Here is a 17,435-nt window from a genome sequence, read left to right as displayed (position 1 = left end):
GAGCACAAACCTGTCCCTCGTGCAACACATGAATGCTTGTTCCTCGATACCATGACAGTTCTTAATTAACAGAATACAGCCCGCTGATGTCCCCACTGCATGGCTAGCCATTTTCTTGTCCAATTTGTTCCAGTATTAAATGGCGATATATATATATATATATATATATATATATATATATATATATATATATATATATATATATATATATATATATATATATATATATATATATATATATATATATATATATATATATATATATATATATATATATAACCACTCTGTGGTGGCTAACCGGGTTTGGTAGTAAAGTTATTGAGCTTCGGTTTCCTTTTCATAATATATTTTTTCAATTTTAGCGGTTTAAAATCGTATACTGTCAGGTTTATAGTCGTTCTCTCAAGTTTATAAAAATGTAGAAAATAAACTCGGATACGGAATCTTGCATATACAACATTAGGAGCAGAAAAAGATTGGCGTTTTAATTTAGTCACCCAGCCTCTGACCCTCCTTTCCATGATTTTCGTTGTTTTAAATTTAAAAAATTCTAGAAGAGGGATTCGAACCCATGCCTATAGACGCGAAAAGAGTCCCGAGATATTTTTTCAAAGGTGCAGGGCTTGAGAAAGCTCGCATAACTGAAAAAAAAATTATGTCAGAAGTGGGATTCGAACCCACGCCCACATTCGTGGACCAGAAGCTTCAAGCCCCCTATCAGAGGGAAGGACAAACCTTGAGTCTGGCGCCTTAGACCACTCGGCCATCCTGATAGTTTTTATTTTCTTTATTGCCGATTCTTACATGCTAAAACAAAAGTAGAAATGATACAAGCAGCAGCAGCCACCTTGGCTGACACGGGAGAGGTTAAAATCTTCTCAAGACAACTAAGTCGTCCAGGACAGAGGTCCATTCGGGCGGCTCAGCTTGCGCACGATACACTTCTCTCAGGCTCACAACACTTTCAATAAAGGTTTCTCGCACGGAACGGACATTAACATCGGCATGTCGCACTTGCATTCGTGTCCTCCAAAGGCTGTGGAGGCCCAAGAGCATGATTAAATCATATGGCACTCCTCCTTCATTTGTGATTGGCAAAAACCTGATGCCGTATGGATGCAGGGGAAAATCTTTTTTCACGGTTCGTTGGAGGACATCCCAATGAAAAATTGGGTCCCAACATTCAAGAAACACGTGCTCCACCGTTTCAGGCTTTTTGCATAGTAGGCAGTTGGTCGTCCATGGGACGAAAATCCCCTTTTCATGCAGCCACGTCTTAACAGGAAGTGTATTACAATGTAAAATAAAGAAGAATGTTTTTACGGTTGGTTTAACCGGCATTCTTTTAATTCGTTTTAAGACGTCTTGTCCTGGGCCTCCACGATGCGGTAAACGATAAATGGGAATCGGCAGCATTGTTTCCACAAGATTCTTATACAACTCTTTTTTGGAAACATTACACAAGTACTCAAGTGAAAAACGCGCGTACAGTGGTCGAAAAGAAAGTACAACTTCTCCCATGTACCCGTTTACAGCACCGCTCATACCTTCACAGCATGAGACAACGATTTCTGGGAGGAGTCTCTGCAACCTTACTCGGATAACAGTCCGCAGAAAAGGATCCCTTTGATCTCGGAGAAAGATAAAAGCGACACAACTTGGCGCAAGAAGAGGTGCACGAGGCCGAGCCCTCCTCGTTTAACCGAAAGAAACAAATTGGTACGGCTAGTTCTCTCCCAGCTTGACTCCCAAATAAACACAGCAAACACGCGATTCATCTTTTGAATGCTGGCCCGACTCGCACACAGAACATTCATCATGTACCACATTTTCGAAACAAGGAAAAGGTTGCAGATGGAGGCGCGTGAAAACATTGATAACTGCCTCCCTTGCCATGCATCTGCTTTCTCCCTCGCCCTTGAGCATTGCTCGTTCCAACTTTCACTTGGGTCTCGATAACAGTTAACCATCGCAGCCGGGAGAAGTGATCAGGCCTCGTTTCCCAGTCATCATCATCATCGTCATCACCACCATCATCATCATCATCATCATCAGCCTTACTACACCCACTGCAGGGCAAAGGCCTATCCCATGTCTCTCCAATTAACCCTATCCTTTGCCAACTGCATCTACCCTTTGCCTGCAAACTTCTTAATCTCATCCGCCCACCTAACGTTCTGCCGCCCCCTGCTACGCTTACTTTCTCTTGGAATCCACTCCGTTACCCTTAAGGACCAGCGGTTATCTTGCCTTCGCATTACATGCCCTGCCCAAGCCCATTTCTTTCTCTTGATTTCGACTAGGATGTCATTAACCCGTGTTTGTTCCCTCACCCACTCTGCCCGCTTCCGATCTCTTAACGTTACACCTATCATTTTTTTTCCATGGCTCGCTGCGTTGTCCTTAACTTAAGCTGAACTCTTTTCGTTAGCCTCCACATTTCTGCCCCTAAGGTGAGTACCGGTAAGATTATGCTGTTGTACACTTTCCTCTTGAGGGAAATTGGTAAACTGCCACTCATGATCTGCGAGAATTTGCCATATGCGCTCCACCCCATTCTTATCCTTCTAGTTATCTCCCTCTCATGATCCGGATCAGCTGTCACTACCTGCCCTAAGTAGACGTATTCCGTCACAATTTCTAGGCTCTCGCTGCCAATTGTGAACTGTTGTTCTCTTGCTAGGCTGTTGAACTTTACCTTGGTTTTCTCCATGTTAATTTTTAGACCCATCGATCTGCTCTGCCTGTCTAACTCATTGATCATGATTTGCCAGTCACCGTGCCAAAATCCAGAGCTCTTGTCCCAGTTTACCATACACCCCGTTTGCTTACAAAATTTATCAACGATACTGATCACTTCAGTGATACTGTCTAGATTGGAGCAGAATACTGCGATATCGTCCGCGTAAGCGAGGATTTTGACATGTGCCGACTGCAATCGAAAGCCCGAGATGCGGTCACTTTTGGCAATAACTAAACATGGTGGCTCTAGGTAAGCCGCAAACAAAAGGGGCGACAGAGGGCATCCCTGCCTTACTGACGAACGCACTGCCAGCCTATCTGTGAGGTCACCATTTAGAACAATGCGCGTGGTACAGTTTGCATATGCCATTCTGACGCCTTCTATGATAATGCGGCCAACGTTACCGTGCTCTAATATGTGAAAAAGTACATCATGTGACACGCGATCAAAGGCTTTTGCCAAATCCAGCTGCATCATAGCAATGCGGTCCCCCATCGCATCACAGCATTCCAATACAGTACGTGCGACGTGTACATTCGTCGCAATGCTGCGTCCTTTGATTCCGCAAGTCTGGTGCGGTCCAACCAATTTTGTTATTACGCTCTGGAATCTCCTAGCGAGGACCTTCATGAATATTTTGTAGTCAACGTTTCTTAGTCAGCCTCAGAGATTCGTGGCTTCCATGGAGTAAGGAAAATTCCTCCAAGGTGTCGTCTCTTGTCCTATGACGTCATCACGCTTGTACTTGCGAGGTTGGCCTGTGGTGGCGATACCTGTATTTTGGTTCTTGCTATTTTCCACCTTATAAGAGCTTTGTTTTCATTAAGAGTGGCGTTCTTGTGATCAGGAGTTCGTATTCTAACGATACAAGCAAACTTCAATTTCTTCTCAGTGTCCCTTTAACAAGCTGCGTGCCAAAGCGCTTGGTGATGAAGCTGCTGTCTGTTGTCGCTGCTGAGGGACTTTGCCAGCTTTTTATTAGCACCACGTGGCACATGTCAAACAGATGGCACGCATGCTATTGTTAGAACTCTTCAACACGTCGTAACGTGCTGTCAGGATGGCCGAGTGGTCTAAGGCGCCAGACTCAAGGTTTGTCCTTCCCTCTGATAGGGGGCTTGAGGCATCTGGTCCACGAATGTGGGCGTGGGTTCGAATCCCACTTCTGACAGAAACTTTTGCTGCTATTATTTTATTACTATTTTATTTTTGTCTTTATCTCCAATTTGGCACGCCTTGGCACGACGGCCCGCCCTTCCAGTGAAGGTCACAACTTCAGGAATTGCGTACTGCGTATGCACACAACTGTCCCCGCAAATTCCTTCTATTTTCCTTCATCTTTCTCACTAGTAATCTTTTATGAGGTTCATGAAATACAGTGTCGGTATCTTTGCAACTGATACCGCTACTGTATTTCCTCCCTGCTGGCTCATATTTCTGCGGCAAAAAGAATGAACCAGTCAGGGGAACCAACGCTATCTACGTTCAGGTAGAGCTTGAGTGCCTAGGCGCTTGACACTAGATCTGTTGCCTGTTATCGCTACTGACAAGTGCTTAGCTCTTAGAGCGAACTACGTTCAGGAACTTTGCCAGCATTTCACTAGCTGCACGAAGCAGCCATCCGCGCTGAGAACAAAAAAATTCAATCAAATGCCGCGCATGCTATTGTTCGAACTCTTCAACGCATCGGTACGTGCTGTCAGGATGGCCGAGTGGTCTAAGGTGCCAGACTCAAGGTTTCTCCTTGCCTTTGATAGGAGGCGCGAGACTTCTGGTCCACAAATGTGGGCGTGGGTTCGAATCCCACTTCTGACAAAAACTTTTGCTACTTTTTATTTCATTACTATTTTATTTTTGTCTTTATCTCCGATTTCGCACGCCCTGGCACGAAGGCCCGCCTTTCTAATGAAGGTCAAAACTTCAGGGCTTGCGTTCTGCATATATATGCGCACTACTGTCCCCGCAAATTCCTTCTATTTTCCTTCATCTTTCTTACTATTATTCTTTTTGTGAGGTTCATGAAATACAGTGTCGGTATGATTGCAACAGATACCGCTACTGTATTTCCTCCCTGCTGGCTCATATTTCTGCGGCAAAAAGAATGAACGAGTCAGGGGAACTGACGCTATCAGAACTTATTTGCGTTCAGCTAAGGCTTGAGTGCCTAGGCGCTTGACACTAGATCTGTTGCCTGTTATCGCTACTGACAAGTGCGTAGCTCTTAGAGCGAACTACGTTCAGGAACTTTGCCAGCATTTCACTAGCTGCACGAAGCAGCCAACCGCGCTGAGAACAAAAAAAAATCAAACAAATGCCGCGCATGCTATTGTTCGAACTCTTCAACGCATCGGTACGTTCTGTCAGGATGGCCGAGTGCTCTAAGGCGCCAGACTCAAGGTTTGTCCTTCCCTCTGATAGGGGGCTCGAGGCTTGTGGTCCACAAATTTGGGCGTGGGTTCGAATCCCACTTCTGACAGAAACCTTTGCTACTTTTTTTTTCAAATTTGGCACGCCTTGGCACGAAGGCCCGCCTTTCTAGGGAAGGTCAAAACTTCAGGGCTTGCGTTCTGCATATATATGCGCACTACTGTCCCCGCAAATTCCTTCTATTTTCCATCATCTTTCTTACTATTATTCTTTTTGTGAGGTTCATGAAATACAGTGTCGGTATGTTTGCAACAGATACCGCTACTGTATTTCCTCCCTGCTGGCTCATATTTCTGCGGCAAAAAGAATGAACCAGTCAGGGGAACTAACGCTATCAGAACTTATTTACGTTCAGCTAGGGCTTGAGTGCCTAGTGTTACGTCTCGCCTTCGACGCGCGGTATAGCCGGCGCGGATGCAACGGACGCCGCGGCTTCGTTCACCGCGGCCGCAACGCCTCCCGCCAAGCGCGTCCAGACATGTTTCAGTGCCACGTGTCGTCGTGCGTGCGTGTGTGTGTGTGTGCATGTTTTGCCCACGCTTGTCAAAGCGCGGCAGCCGGGGAGAGGAGCTCCTCAACTGGGAGGCGAGGAGGTCTGACCGGCGCCGGCCTGGCGGACGCGCCCGTCACGTCTGGACATGTTCAAGCGTCGCCGTATCGGATGACTCTTCCCAAGCCGTTCCCTCTTGCCCTCGACTCCGAGCGTATAAAACGCCGCTGCCCCAGACGCCGAGAGAGACTCCGATTTCTTCCTTCGAGTAACGTGGTCGCCCTGACCGGCTGCTCTTTTGCGATGCCAGAATAAACAAGTTGTTCTGTTGCCAGTCGACTCATCCTTTGCCGGGACCTTCGGATGTTTCCAGCTTTGCCCCAGGCCGCCAGGCCAACGCTACCCTTGGGGCTTGCAACCCAAATGCAACAACTGGTTGCCAGCGGTGAGATCCCGACAACGGAGGCCAGCAGCGAAGATATGCGGTCAACTGTATGCTGAGCAGCACAACGACCATCCGGGAGCAGTGCAACGAGCCCTGTGTGATGACTGGTTGCCTGCAGCGGAACGACTGCGCTGAATTCGTGGCTGCGAGGTTTGGTGAGTGCGGGACTTTCTTCTTCTGAGTTTTGCCAGGCTTTTGTTAGTGTCAGAAACAGAGCTGGTAATTGTGTTGTCGTTGCTGCCGGGTTAGTTTGCGGCAAGACAATAGTAGGCAGTAGAGAAAGCAGCATTCGGAGCAGCCATGGATTTGAAGTCGTTGCGCAAACCGAAATTGCTGGAGCTTGCAAGAGAGTTGGGTCTGGATGTCTCAGAGAAACTCAGAAAACCAGAACTGCTAAGGGCTATTCTTGAGTTGGAGGCTGAGGATGACGAGCTGTCGGAATGCCTTGAGACCATTGAGGAGAGGGAACAAAAAGAAAAAGAGAAAAACGAGCGCGAACGTAAAGAGCAAAAAGAGAAAGAAGAGCGCGACCGTCAACACGCTTTGGAAATGAAGCGTCTCGAGGTAGAGATGGAACGCGCTCGTAATGGAAGTCAGGCACACGGTGCAGGAGAACGGGTATCGTTCAAAATGACTGACCTGATGCGGCCGTTTAAGCTTGGAGAGGACATTGGTTTGTTCCTGGTTAACTTTGAGCGAACGTGCGAGAAGCAGGGGTTCTCTCGGGAAACGTGGCCACAGCGCTTGCTCACTTTGTTACCCGGCGAGGCGGCCGACGTAGTCGCTCGCTTGAAGAGAGAGGAGGCAGAGGATTTCGACCAAGTGAAATCGAGTCTGCTAAAAAAGTACAGGCTGTCAGCGGAGGCGTTCCGTCGGAAGTTTCGGGAAAATGAAAAAGGCAGAAATGAGTCATATACAGAGTTTGCCTACAGGCTTATGTCAAACATGCAGGAGTGGCTCAAAGAAGAGAAAGCGTTTGGTGACCACGAGAAAATTCTGCAGTGTTTCGGGCTAGAACAGTTTTATAGTCGGTTACCTGAGAACGTGCGGTACTGGGTCTTGGATAGGCCAGACGTTAGTACAGTGGCTAAAGCCGCCGAGCTAGCCGAGGAGTTTGTGACGCGTCGGGCTCGCGGAGCTAAGGACGGTCAAAAGGGTGAATTTGGCTCCAAGTCTGAGAGGCCGAAGTTCACACCCATGAGAGCAAGGGGGGACACGCGTAGTGCGGATGCGAGTGAAAGCAGTCCGACCGAACGTAAGGAGACGGCGGCAGCCGAAGCCGAACGCAGAAAGCGGTTCGAGGCGAGGCAAGCGCGCGTGTGTTATACGTGCCAGAAGCCGGGTCACTTTTCGGCGCAGTGTCCAGAAACAAAAAGAGAAGTCGTGTGTTTGTCATTATGTAGCACTGACGAGAACATGAAGCTTCTCGAGCCTTACATGCGAGACTTCCTCGTGAACGGGAAAGAGTGCTGAGTGCTTCGTGATTCCGCCGCTACAATGGATGTAGTTCACCCCTCTTACGTAGAACCCGATATGTTCACGGGCGAGTGCGCATGGATCAAGCAAGCCTTGGAGGCTCATAGCGTGTGTCTGCCCGTAGCAAAAGTGCTTATTGAAGGACCTTTCGGAGCACTTGAGACGGAGGCCGTAGTGTCATCTAGGCTGCCCCCCCAGTACCCGTACCTATTTTCGAACAGGTCCGATCACCTCCTGCGCGAGAAGGGTCTTTTGTTTGGTGAGGCTAGCGTTCAGGCCTTAACCAGATCGAGAGTTCGGGAGCTCGCTGCAAAGGCGGTAGTTGCGGGGCCGACGTTGTCGAACAATGAGAAAGGGTCGGAGGCGCAGCAAGCTGATATTCAGAGCACGTCCGAACTGAATAAAATTGAGCCTGTAGCGCTTAAGGCACCAGGTACTAGAGATGAAATGCACGACACGGGAAAGTTAGAAGAGCTTCCGGTCGAGCTTCCGGGACTAGGCTCAGTGACTAACAGGGAAGACACTGATCAGGTCATTAGTGACTTACTCAGTAAAGCACCGCTGTCGCCTGAGCAGAAAACCGAACTACACCAACTCTTACAAGAGTTTCAAGGTCAGTTCTCTGAGAGGCCTGGTAGGACTTCTGTCCTTACTCATGATATAGAACTTACCTCCCCAGAGCCAGTACGATCCAAGGCGTACCGGGTGTCACCCCGCCAGCGCGATATTATGGAGGCTGAGGTAAATAAAATGCTACAGCTCGGTGTTATTGAGGCGGGTGAGAGTGATTATACCTCCCCTTTGATTTTAGTTGAGGTACCGGGCAAGGAACCTCGTCCTTGCGTCGACTACCGCAGGCTTAATTCCATTACTAAGGATCAAATTTATCCGATCCCTAACATCGAGGAGCGCCTTGAGAAAGTTAGTAGCGCTCAGTTTATTTCCACCCTAGATCTTGTCAGGGGTTATTGGCAGGTTCCACTTACAGAAGAGGCTAGTAGGTATGCGGCGTTCATTTCACCAATGGGAACATTCCGTCCTAAAGTTTTGAGTTTTGGTTTGAAGAATGCGCCATACTGCTTTTCAAGCCTCATGGACAAAGTGTTGCGGGGACAGGAAGAATTCGCTTTACCGTATTTAGACGACGTAGCGATATTCTCCGCATCCTGGTCTGAGCATATGGCACACTTGCGGGCAGTGCTAACCCGCCTGCGCGAAGCGGGCTTGACAGTCAAGGCTCCCAAGTGCCAATTAGCACAGGCCGAGGTAGTCTACCTCGGTCACGTGATTGGACAGGGTCGTCGCCGCCCCTCTGAAATAAAGGTGGCCGCTGTGCGAGACTTCCCGCAACCGCGCACGAAGACCGATATTCGGTCGTTCTTAGGTGTCGCCGGCTACTATCAGAGGTACATCCCCAGGTACTCCGATATCGCGGCTCCCCTGACGGATGCTCTAAGAAAAACAGAGCCCCAAACAGTCGTCTGGAGCGAGACAAAGGAAAGAGCTTTTAGCGCCTTAAAGAGCGCCCTAACAAGCCAGCCTGTGCTACGATCGCCAGACTACACAAAAGGGTTCGTTGTTCAGTGCGATGCTAGTGAGCGAGGCATGGGCGTTGTACTGTGCCAAAGGGACAATGGAGAAGTGGAACACCCCGTCCTGTATGCTAGTCGTAAGCTGACCTGTCGTGAGCAGGCGTACAGCGCCACCGAGAAAGAGTGTGCGTGTCTCGTGTGGGCCGTTCAGAAATTGTCATGCTACCTAGCCGGCTCGAGGTTTATCATTGAGACGGATCACTGCCCTCTCCAATGGCTGCAGAACATCTCTCCCAAAAATGGCCGCCTCCTGCGCTGGAGCCTCGCTTTGCAACAATATTCCTTTGAGGTGCGTTACAAAAAGGGGAGTCTCAACGGTAACGCCGATGGCTTAAGTCGAAGCCCCTAACGTAGGAATCCGCCTCAAAGTTGTTGGTTACTGATGTTTTCTTCCTGAGGCAGGATTTTTAACATATTGCTTTTGTTTAGTGTTTCAAAGTGATTATGTGCTTTCTAGTGCAATTTTCCAATTTGTGGACGCGTTCTGAGTGCTGCTTGACTACTGTAAGGAACTAGGCAGTAGTATAAAAGGGGAAAGAGCCTGGCAGAGCTTAGTGAGGGTTGTCTCGTGCTTGCTGACTGAGCGGTTGCGTTTCGGCGTAGTTCTAACGCTTGCTGGGAACGAGCACAAAAATGGCAACTCTCCTGAAGTGACTTTGCAGTGCCCTGTGTGATCCTGAACCTGAGAACGAGGCCTTCTCTGTGCGCTGCGCTCAAGCAACGTCGAGGGACGACCGGTTTCGTTTACGAGCATCATCGAGCGACATCCCTCTGGACAGCGGATGCAGTCCCCTGACCATCGGGATCTCCTTCTCCCGGCGGGGCGGTCTGTTACGTCTCGCCTTCGACGCGCGGTATAGCCGGCGCGGATGCAACGGACGCCGCGGCTTCGTTCATCGCGGCCGCAACGCCTCCCGCCAAGCGCGTCCAGACATGTTTCAGTGCCACGTGTCGTCGTGCGTGCGTGTGTGTGTGTGTGCATGTTTTGCCCACGCTTGTCAAAGCGCGGCAGCCGGGGAGAGGAGCTCCTCAACTGGGAGGCGAGGAGGTCTGACCGGCGCCGGCCTGGCGGACGCGCCCGTCACGTCTGGACATGTTCAAGCGTCGCCGTATCGGATGACTCTTCCCAAGCCGTTCCCTCTTGCCCTCGACTCCGAGCGTATAAAACGCCGCTGCCCCAGACGCCGAGAGAGACTCCGATTTCTTCCTTCGAGTAACGTGGTCGCCCTGACCGGCTGCTCTTTTGCGATGCCAGAATAAACAAGTTGTTCGGTTGCCAGTCCACTCATCCTTTGCCGGGACCTTCGGATGTTTCCAGCTTTGCCCCAGGCCGCCAGGCCAACGCTACCCTTGGGGCTTGCAACCCAAATGCAACACTAGGCGCTTGACACTAGATCTGTTGCCTGTTATCGCTACTGACAAGTGCGTAGCTCGTAGAGCGAACTACGTTCAGGAACTTTGCCAGCATTTCACTAGCTGCACGAAGCAGCCATCCGCGCTGAGAACAAAAAAAATTCAAACGAATGCCGCGCATGCTATTGTTCGAACTCTTCAACTCATCGGAACGTGCTGTCAGGATGGCCGAGTGGTCTAAGGCGCCAGACTCAAGGTTTGTCCTTGCCTCCGATAGGAGGCTCGAGGCTTCTGGTCCACAAATGTGGGCGTGGGTTCGAATCCCACTTCTGACAGAAACTTTTGCTACTTTTTTTATTTTATTACTGTTATTTTATTTTTGTCTTTGTCTCCGATTTGGCACGAAGGTCCGCCTTTCTAGTGAAGGTCACAACTTCAGGGCTTGCGTTCTGCGTATGCACACTACTGTCCCCGCAAATTCCTTCTATTTTCCTTCATCTTTCTCACTATTAATCTTTTATGAGGTTCATGAAATACAGTGGCGGTATCTTTGCAACTGATACCGCTACTGTATTTCCTCCCTGCTGGCTCATATTTCTGCGGCAAAAAGAATGAACCAGTCAGGGGAACTAACGCTATAAGAATTTATCTACGTTTAGCTAGGGCTTGAGTGCCTAGGCGCTTGACGCTAGATCTGTTGCCTGTTATCGCTACTGACAAGTGCGTAGCTCCGAGAGCGAACTACGTTCAGGAACTTTGCCAGCATTTCAATAGCTGCACGAAGCAGCCATTTGCGCTGAGAACAAAAAAAATTCAAACAAATGCCGCGCATGCTATTGTTCGAACTCTTCAACGCATCGGAACGTGCTCTCAGGATGGCCGAGGGATTCTACTTCCGGCCACCGAGCGTGACGGACGTGTGATGACGGGCTCCGTAGGAGCGGCTTCAGCGGCCATGTCTGGCCGCGGTAACAGGTTTACTGATGAGGAAAATGCTTACCAGGTTGTTCTGCCAGGATTGCCTACAGGGCGTTTTGTTGTAAATACAGTTTTTTTGCACGCCGATATCAGAGCCCGCCCGTACCGGGTCGAGGATTTACGGGATGCCCTAGCTCAGCACGCGCTGCTCCCCGATGTTATCGCCCTGGGGGCGTATCGGATGAGCCACGTCTGGGCAGTCACTCTCAAGGATTCCGAAGCCGTAACGAAGATGTTGAGCGTCGGTGAAATGCTTGTGAAAGAAAGCCGCTGCCTGGTTATTGACCCGACCAATCAGGATGTGCGACTGAAGCTGCACTGGCTGCTGCACAACATACCGGACGAAGACGTACGTGCTGCCTTTGTGCCGTACGGGAAAGTCACGGAAATCGCTCGAGAGCGTTGGAGAGTGCGGGGTGTGCCTACGCTGTCGCAATACGGGCCACATCCGAAAAGAGTGCCGTGTCCCACGTTGCGGAGCCTGCCGGCGGTTCGGCCACGAAGACGGCCAATGTGCCCGCACTTATGCGAGCATTGCTGGCCCCGGGACCAGTGAAGACACGGCTGAGCTGCTAATGGACGAGGCGGAAGCGGAGGACGCGGCCCGTGAAACTGGGCAGCCAGCGACACGGGATGGACCTACGTTGACGCGCCTGACGAAGCAAGGGGCGAAGACGTCCACCGCAGTTGCGGCGGACGTACCAGTGCAACGTGACATTCCAACGGAACCCGCGAGCACGCAGAAGGAAGCGGCGGGAGCTGTTGCTGAAAATCCCGATAACGTAAGACTGGACAACAGCGAGGCCATGTATTCCAGCCAGGAGGCTGCCGGCCTCATAGCTGGGAAGCGCTCTCACGAGGAAAGCGTCGGTGAAAAGCCACAGGTAGGCGCTGGCGCTGACGAGCCGCCGTCGAAATCTCCGGGAGTTCGGCGCTCGTCTTTGAAACCACGGCCCAACTTTGCGGCCGAGACACGGCAGGCGGGGAAGCCGCCGCCCTAGCGCAGCAATGTGTTTGTGTAAGTGTGTTCCTGTTTTCCGCGGCTGCGGGTGGAAGTACCAAGCAGAGGTAGTTCCAAGGTCTGGAAAGGCTGGCGGAGGACTGCCTAGCGGTTTTCCCGGTGCCTGCAAATGGACTAATGGATTGGCGACGCTGCACAGAGCACATTGGGAGTCCAGAAGTGTTTCGTCTGTTATGGTGGGCACTGTACATCATATGTCAGCTATTCCTCACGCATGGCGATGAAGCTTCACACAGCTTTGCGCATAGCAACATTGAATGTGAGGGTTCTTGGTGCTCGTATAGGCGCCAATGCCAGCTTAATCGTCTTCTTGCTGGCAATGCGCTGGGCATCGTAGCTGTACAGGAGACGAAGATTGAAAGTGAGGAGTTTACTGGACGTATGGTGTCCACCTTCAGTGCGTTCTTTATGTCTGTGTTTGCCATTCTGTTGGCACCTCGGGTGGGTGGGTGCGCCCTTTTTCTGCGCAATAATTTAGGCATCAGTGTGGAGTCGATTTTTTCTTGTCCAAGTGGACGCCTTCTTGTAGTTGACTTTTCTTTTTCGAAGTTATACTGGCGCATAATATGCGTGTATTCACCGAACGTTGACTCGGAACGACAAGAATTTTTTAACAGATTGAAGACTTACATTGTTTGTGATAAAGTGCTGTTGCTTTTGGGCGATTTCAACTGTGTGTGTGCCGCTGCCGATCGAGTGAAGCGTCCGCCTGTACGTGATAGAAGTGCACAATTATTAAACGCTTTGGTTAATGACAACAGCTTAGAGGATATTGGCAGCATATTTACCTGCGGTAATAGACCGCTATACACACACTTTCAACGTGATAGCCATGCCAGATTACCGTGCTCTAATATGTGAAAAAGTACATCATGTGACACGCGATCAAAGGCTTTTGCCAAATCCAGCTGCATCTTCGTCTCCTGTACAGCTACGATGCCCAGCGCATTGCCAGCAAGAAGACGATTAAGCTGGCATTGGCGCCTATACGAGCACCAAGAACCCTCACATTCAATGTTGCTATGCGCAAAGCTGTGTGAAGCTTCATCGCCATGCGTGAGGAATAGCTGACATATGATGTACAGTGCCCACCATAACAGACGAAACACTTCTGGACTCCCAATGTGCTCTGTGCAGCGTCGCCAATCCATTAGTCCATTTGCAGGCACCGGGAAAACCGCTAGGCAGTCCTCCGCCAGCCTTTCCAGACCTTGGAACTACCTCTGCTTGGTACTTCCACCCGCAGCCGCGGAAAACAGGAACACACTTACACAAACACATTGCTGCGCTAGGGCGGCGGCTTCCCCGCCTGCCGTGTCTCGGCCGCAAAGTTGGGCCGTGGTTTCAAAGACGAGCGCCGAACTCCCGGAGATTTCGACGGCGGCTCGTCAGCGCCAGCGCCTACCTGTGGCTTTTCACCGACGCTTTCCTCGTGAGAGCGCTTCCCAGCTATGAGGCCGGCAGCCTCCTGGCTGGAATACATGGCCTCGCTGTTGTCCAGTCTTACGTTATCGGGATTTTCAGCAACAGCTCCCGCCGCTTCCTTCTGCGTGCTCGCGGGTTCCGTTGGAAGGTCACGTTGCACTGGTACGTCCGCCGCAACTGCGGTGGACGTCTTCGCCCCTTGCTTCGTCAGGCGCGTCAACGTAGGTCCATCCCGTGTCGCTGGCTGCCCAGTTTCACAGGCCGCGTCCTCCGCGTCCGCCTCGTCCATTAGCAGATCAGCCGTGTCTTCACTGGTCCCGGGGCCAGCAATGCTCGCATAAGTGCAGGCACATTGGCCGTCTTCGTGGCCGAACCGTCGGCAGGCTCCGCAACGTGGGACTCGGCACTCTTTTCGGATGTGGCCCGTATTGCGACAGCGTAGGCACAACGGGGGACGGCCTGGTACGACGACCAGCGCCAACTCACCGCTAACGTTCAGCTGGTGCGGCAAGTCGTCAATCTTAGCTCCGGCTTTCAATTTTAGTGTGACGAGCCTCGTTGTCGAGCCCTTTTCTAGCACACCCCGCACTCTCCAACGCTCTCGAGCGATTTCCGTGACTTTCCCGTACGGCGCAAAGGCAGCACGTACGTCTTCGTCCGGTACGTTGTGCAGCAGCCAGTGCAGCTTCAGTCGCACATCCTGATTGGTCGGGTCAATAACCAGGCAGCGGCTTTCTTTCACAAGCATTTCACCGACGCTCAACATCTTCGTTACGGCTTCGGAATCCTTGAGAGTGACTGCCCAGACGTGGCTCATCCGATACGCCCCCAGGGCGATAACATCGGGGAGCAGCGCGTGCTGAGCTAGGGCATCCCGTAAATCCTCGACCCGGTACGGGCGGGCTCTGATATCGGCGTGCAAAAAAAACTGTATTTACAACGAAACGCCCTGTAGGCAATCCTGGCAGAACAACCTGGTAAGCATTTTCCTCATCAGTAAACCTGTTACCGCGGCCTGACATGGCCGCAGAAGCCGCTCCTACGGAGCCCGTCATCACACGTCCGTCACGCTCGGTGGCCGGAAGTAGAATCCCTCGGCCATCCTGAGAGCACGTTCCGATGCGTTGAAGAGTTCGAAAAATAGCATGCGCGGCATTTGTTTGAATTTTTTTTTTTGTTCTCAGCGCAAATGGCTGCTTCGTGCAGCTATTGAAATGCTGGCAAAGTTCCTGAACGTAGTTCGCTCTCGGAGCTACGCACTTGTCAGTAGCGATAACAGGCAACAGATCTAGTGTCAAGCGCCTAGGCACTCAAGCCCTAGCTGAACGTAAATAAGTTCTGATAGCGTTAGTTCCCCTGACTGGTTCATTCTTTTTGCCGCAGAAATATGAGCCAGCAGGGAGGAAATACAGTAGCGGTATCTGTTGCAAACATACCGACACTGTATTTCATGAACCTCACAAAAAGAATAATAGTAAGAAAGATGAAGGAAAATAGAAGGAATTTGCGGGGACCGTAGTGCGCATATATATGCAGAACGCAAGCCCTGAAGTTTTGACCTTCCCTAGAAAGGCGGGCCTTCGTGCCAAGGCGTGCCAAGTTTGAAAAAAAAGTTGCAAAGGTTTCTGTCAGAAGTGGGATTCGAACCCACGCCCAAATTTGTGGACCACAAGCCTCGAGCCCCCTATCTGGGGGAAGGACAAACCTTGAGTCTGGCGCCTTAGACCACTCGGCCATCCTGACAGCACGTTCCGATGCGTTGAAGAGTTCGACCAATAGCGTGCGCGGCATTTGTCTGAATTTTTTTTTGTTCTCAGCGCGAATGGCTGCTTCGTGCTGCTAGTGAAATGCTGGCAAAGTTCCTGAACGTAGTTCGCTCTCGGAGCTACGAACTATCAGATCTAGCGTCAAGCGCCTAGGCACTCAAGCCCTAGCTGAACGTAGATAAATTCTGATAGCGTTAGTTCCCCTGACTGGTTCATTCTTTTTGCCGCAGAAATATGAGCCAGCAGGGAGGAAATACAGTAGCGGTATCTGTTGCAAACATACCGACACTGTATTTCATGAACCTCTCAAAAAGAGTAATAGTAAGAAAGATGAAGGAAAATAGAAGGAATTTGCGGGGACAGTAGTGCGCATATATATGCAGAACGCAAGCCCTGAAGTTTTGACCTTCATTAGAAAGGCGGGCCTTCGTGCCAAGGCGTGCGAAATCGGAGATAAAGACAAAAATAAAATAGTAATGAAATAAAAAAGTAGCAAAAGATTTTGTCAGAAGTGGGATTCGAACCCACGCCCACATTTGTGAACCAGAAGCCTCGAGCCTGTTATCAAAGGCAAGGACAAACCTTGAGTCTGGCGCCTTAGACCACTTGGCCATCCTGACAGCACGTAACGATGTGTTGAAGAGTTCGAACAATAGCATGCGCGGCATTTGTTTGAATTTTTTTGTTCTCGGCGCGGATGGCTGCTTCGTGCAGCTAGTGAAATGCTGGCAAAGTTCCTGAACATAGTTCGCTCTAAGAGCTACGCACTTATCAGTAGCGATAACAGGCAACAGATCTAGTGTCAAGCGCCTAGGCACTCAAGCTCTACCTGAACGTAGATAGCGTTGGTTCCCCTGACTGGTTCATTCTTTTTGCCGCAGAAATATGAGCCAGCAGGGAGGAAATACAGTAGCGGTATCAGTTGCAAAGATACCGACACTGTATTTCATGAACCTCATAAAAGATTAATAGTGAGAAAGATGAAGGAAAATAGAAGGAATTTGCGGGGACAGTAGTGTGCATACGCAGTACGCAATTCCTGAAGTTGTGACCTTCACTGGAAGGGCGGGCCTTCGTGCCAAGGCGTGCCAAATTAGAGATAAATACAAAAATAAAATAGTAATAAAATAAAATAGTAGCAAAAGTTTCTGTCAGAAGTGGGATTCGAACCCACGCCCACATTCGTGGACCAGATGCCTCAAGCCCCCTACCAGAGGGAAGGACAAACCTTGAGTCTGGCGCCTTAGACCACTCGGCCATCCTGACAGCACGTTACGACGTGTTGAAGAGTTCTAACAATAGCATGCGTGCCATCTGTTTGACATGTGCCACGTGGTGCTAATAAAAAGCTGGCAAAGTCCCTCAGCAGCGACAACAGACAGCAGCTTCATCACCAAGCGCTTTGGCACGCAGCTTGTTAAAGGGACACTGAGAAGAAATTGAAGTTTGCTTGTATCGTTAGAATACGAACTCCTGATCACAAAAACGCCACTCTTAATGAAAACAAAGCTCTTATAAGGTGGAAAATAGCAAGAATTAAAATACAGGTATCGCCACCACAGGCCAACCTCGCAAGTACAAGCGTGATGACGTCATAGGACAAGAGACGACACCTTGGAGGAATTTTCCTTACTCCATGGAAGCCACGAATCTCTGAGGCTGACTAAGAAAGGTTGCGCGGTTCAGTATTGAAGTAAGTTTTGTTTTGAAACCGATAGT

General features: G+C 50.2%; 7 non-coding genes and 2 pseudogenes across 7 annotated transcripts; 3 read left to right on the top strand and 6 right to left on the bottom strand.

Annotated features, from left to right (window-relative positions):
* Positions 1–656: 656 nt before the first annotated feature.
* Positions 657–773, bottom strand: TRNAL-CAA (transfer RNA leucine (anticodon CAA)). The gene is made up of 2 exons: positions 736–773; positions 657–702 (listed from the first exon to the last, which is right to left on the bottom strand). It is a non-coding gene; the product is annotated as a tRNA-Leu (tRNA).
* A 94-nt stretch (positions 774–867) lies between these two features.
* Positions 868–1,874, bottom strand: LOC144136199 (uncharacterized; annotated as a pseudogene).
* Positions 1,875–3,797: 1,923 nt separating this feature from the next.
* TRNAL-CAA (transfer RNA leucine (anticodon CAA)) lies at positions 3,798–3,914 on the top strand. The gene is made up of 2 exons: positions 3,798–3,835; positions 3,869–3,914. It is a non-coding gene; the product is annotated as a tRNA-Leu (tRNA).
* A 527-nt stretch (positions 3,915–4,441) lies between these two features.
* Positions 4,442–4,558, top strand: TRNAL-CAA (transfer RNA leucine (anticodon CAA)). The gene is made up of 2 exons: positions 4,442–4,479; positions 4,513–4,558. It is a non-coding gene; the product is annotated as a tRNA-Leu (tRNA).
* Positions 4,559–10,744: 6,186 nt separating this feature from the next.
* On the top strand, positions 10,745–10,861 carry TRNAL-CAA (transfer RNA leucine (anticodon CAA)). Its single transcript has 2 exons — positions 10,745–10,782; positions 10,816–10,861. It is a non-coding gene; the product is annotated as a tRNA-Leu (tRNA).
* Positions 10,862–13,813: 2,952 nt separating this feature from the next.
* Positions 13,814–15,005, bottom strand: LOC144113794 (uncharacterized; annotated as a pseudogene).
* A 571-nt stretch (positions 15,006–15,576) lies between these two features.
* TRNAL-CAA (transfer RNA leucine (anticodon CAA)) lies at positions 15,577–15,693 on the bottom strand. Its single transcript has 2 exons — positions 15,656–15,693; positions 15,577–15,609 (listed from the first exon to the last, which is right to left on the bottom strand). It is a non-coding gene; the product is annotated as a tRNA-Leu (tRNA).
* Positions 15,694–16,219: 526 nt separating this feature from the next.
* Positions 16,220–16,336, bottom strand: TRNAL-CAA (transfer RNA leucine (anticodon CAA)). The gene is made up of 2 exons: positions 16,299–16,336; positions 16,220–16,265 (listed from the first exon to the last, which is right to left on the bottom strand). It is a non-coding gene; the product is annotated as a tRNA-Leu (tRNA).
* Positions 16,337–16,865: 529 nt separating this feature from the next.
* Positions 16,866–16,982, bottom strand: TRNAL-CAA (transfer RNA leucine (anticodon CAA)). Its single transcript has 2 exons — positions 16,945–16,982; positions 16,866–16,911 (listed from the first exon to the last, which is right to left on the bottom strand). It is a non-coding gene; the product is annotated as a tRNA-Leu (tRNA).
* Between the last annotated feature and the right edge of the window lie 453 nt (positions 16,983–17,435).

This window comes from Amblyomma americanum, chromosome 1 (genome assembly GCF_052857255.1).
Source record: "Amblyomma americanum isolate KBUSLIRL-KWMA chromosome 1, ASM5285725v1, whole genome shotgun sequence".
NCBI lineage: Eukaryota > Metazoa > Arthropoda > Arachnida > Ixodida > Ixodidae > Amblyomma > Amblyomma americanum.
The sequence above is the reverse complement of the archived record's forward strand: the minus strand, read 5'-3'. Positions and strand labels throughout refer to the sequence as shown.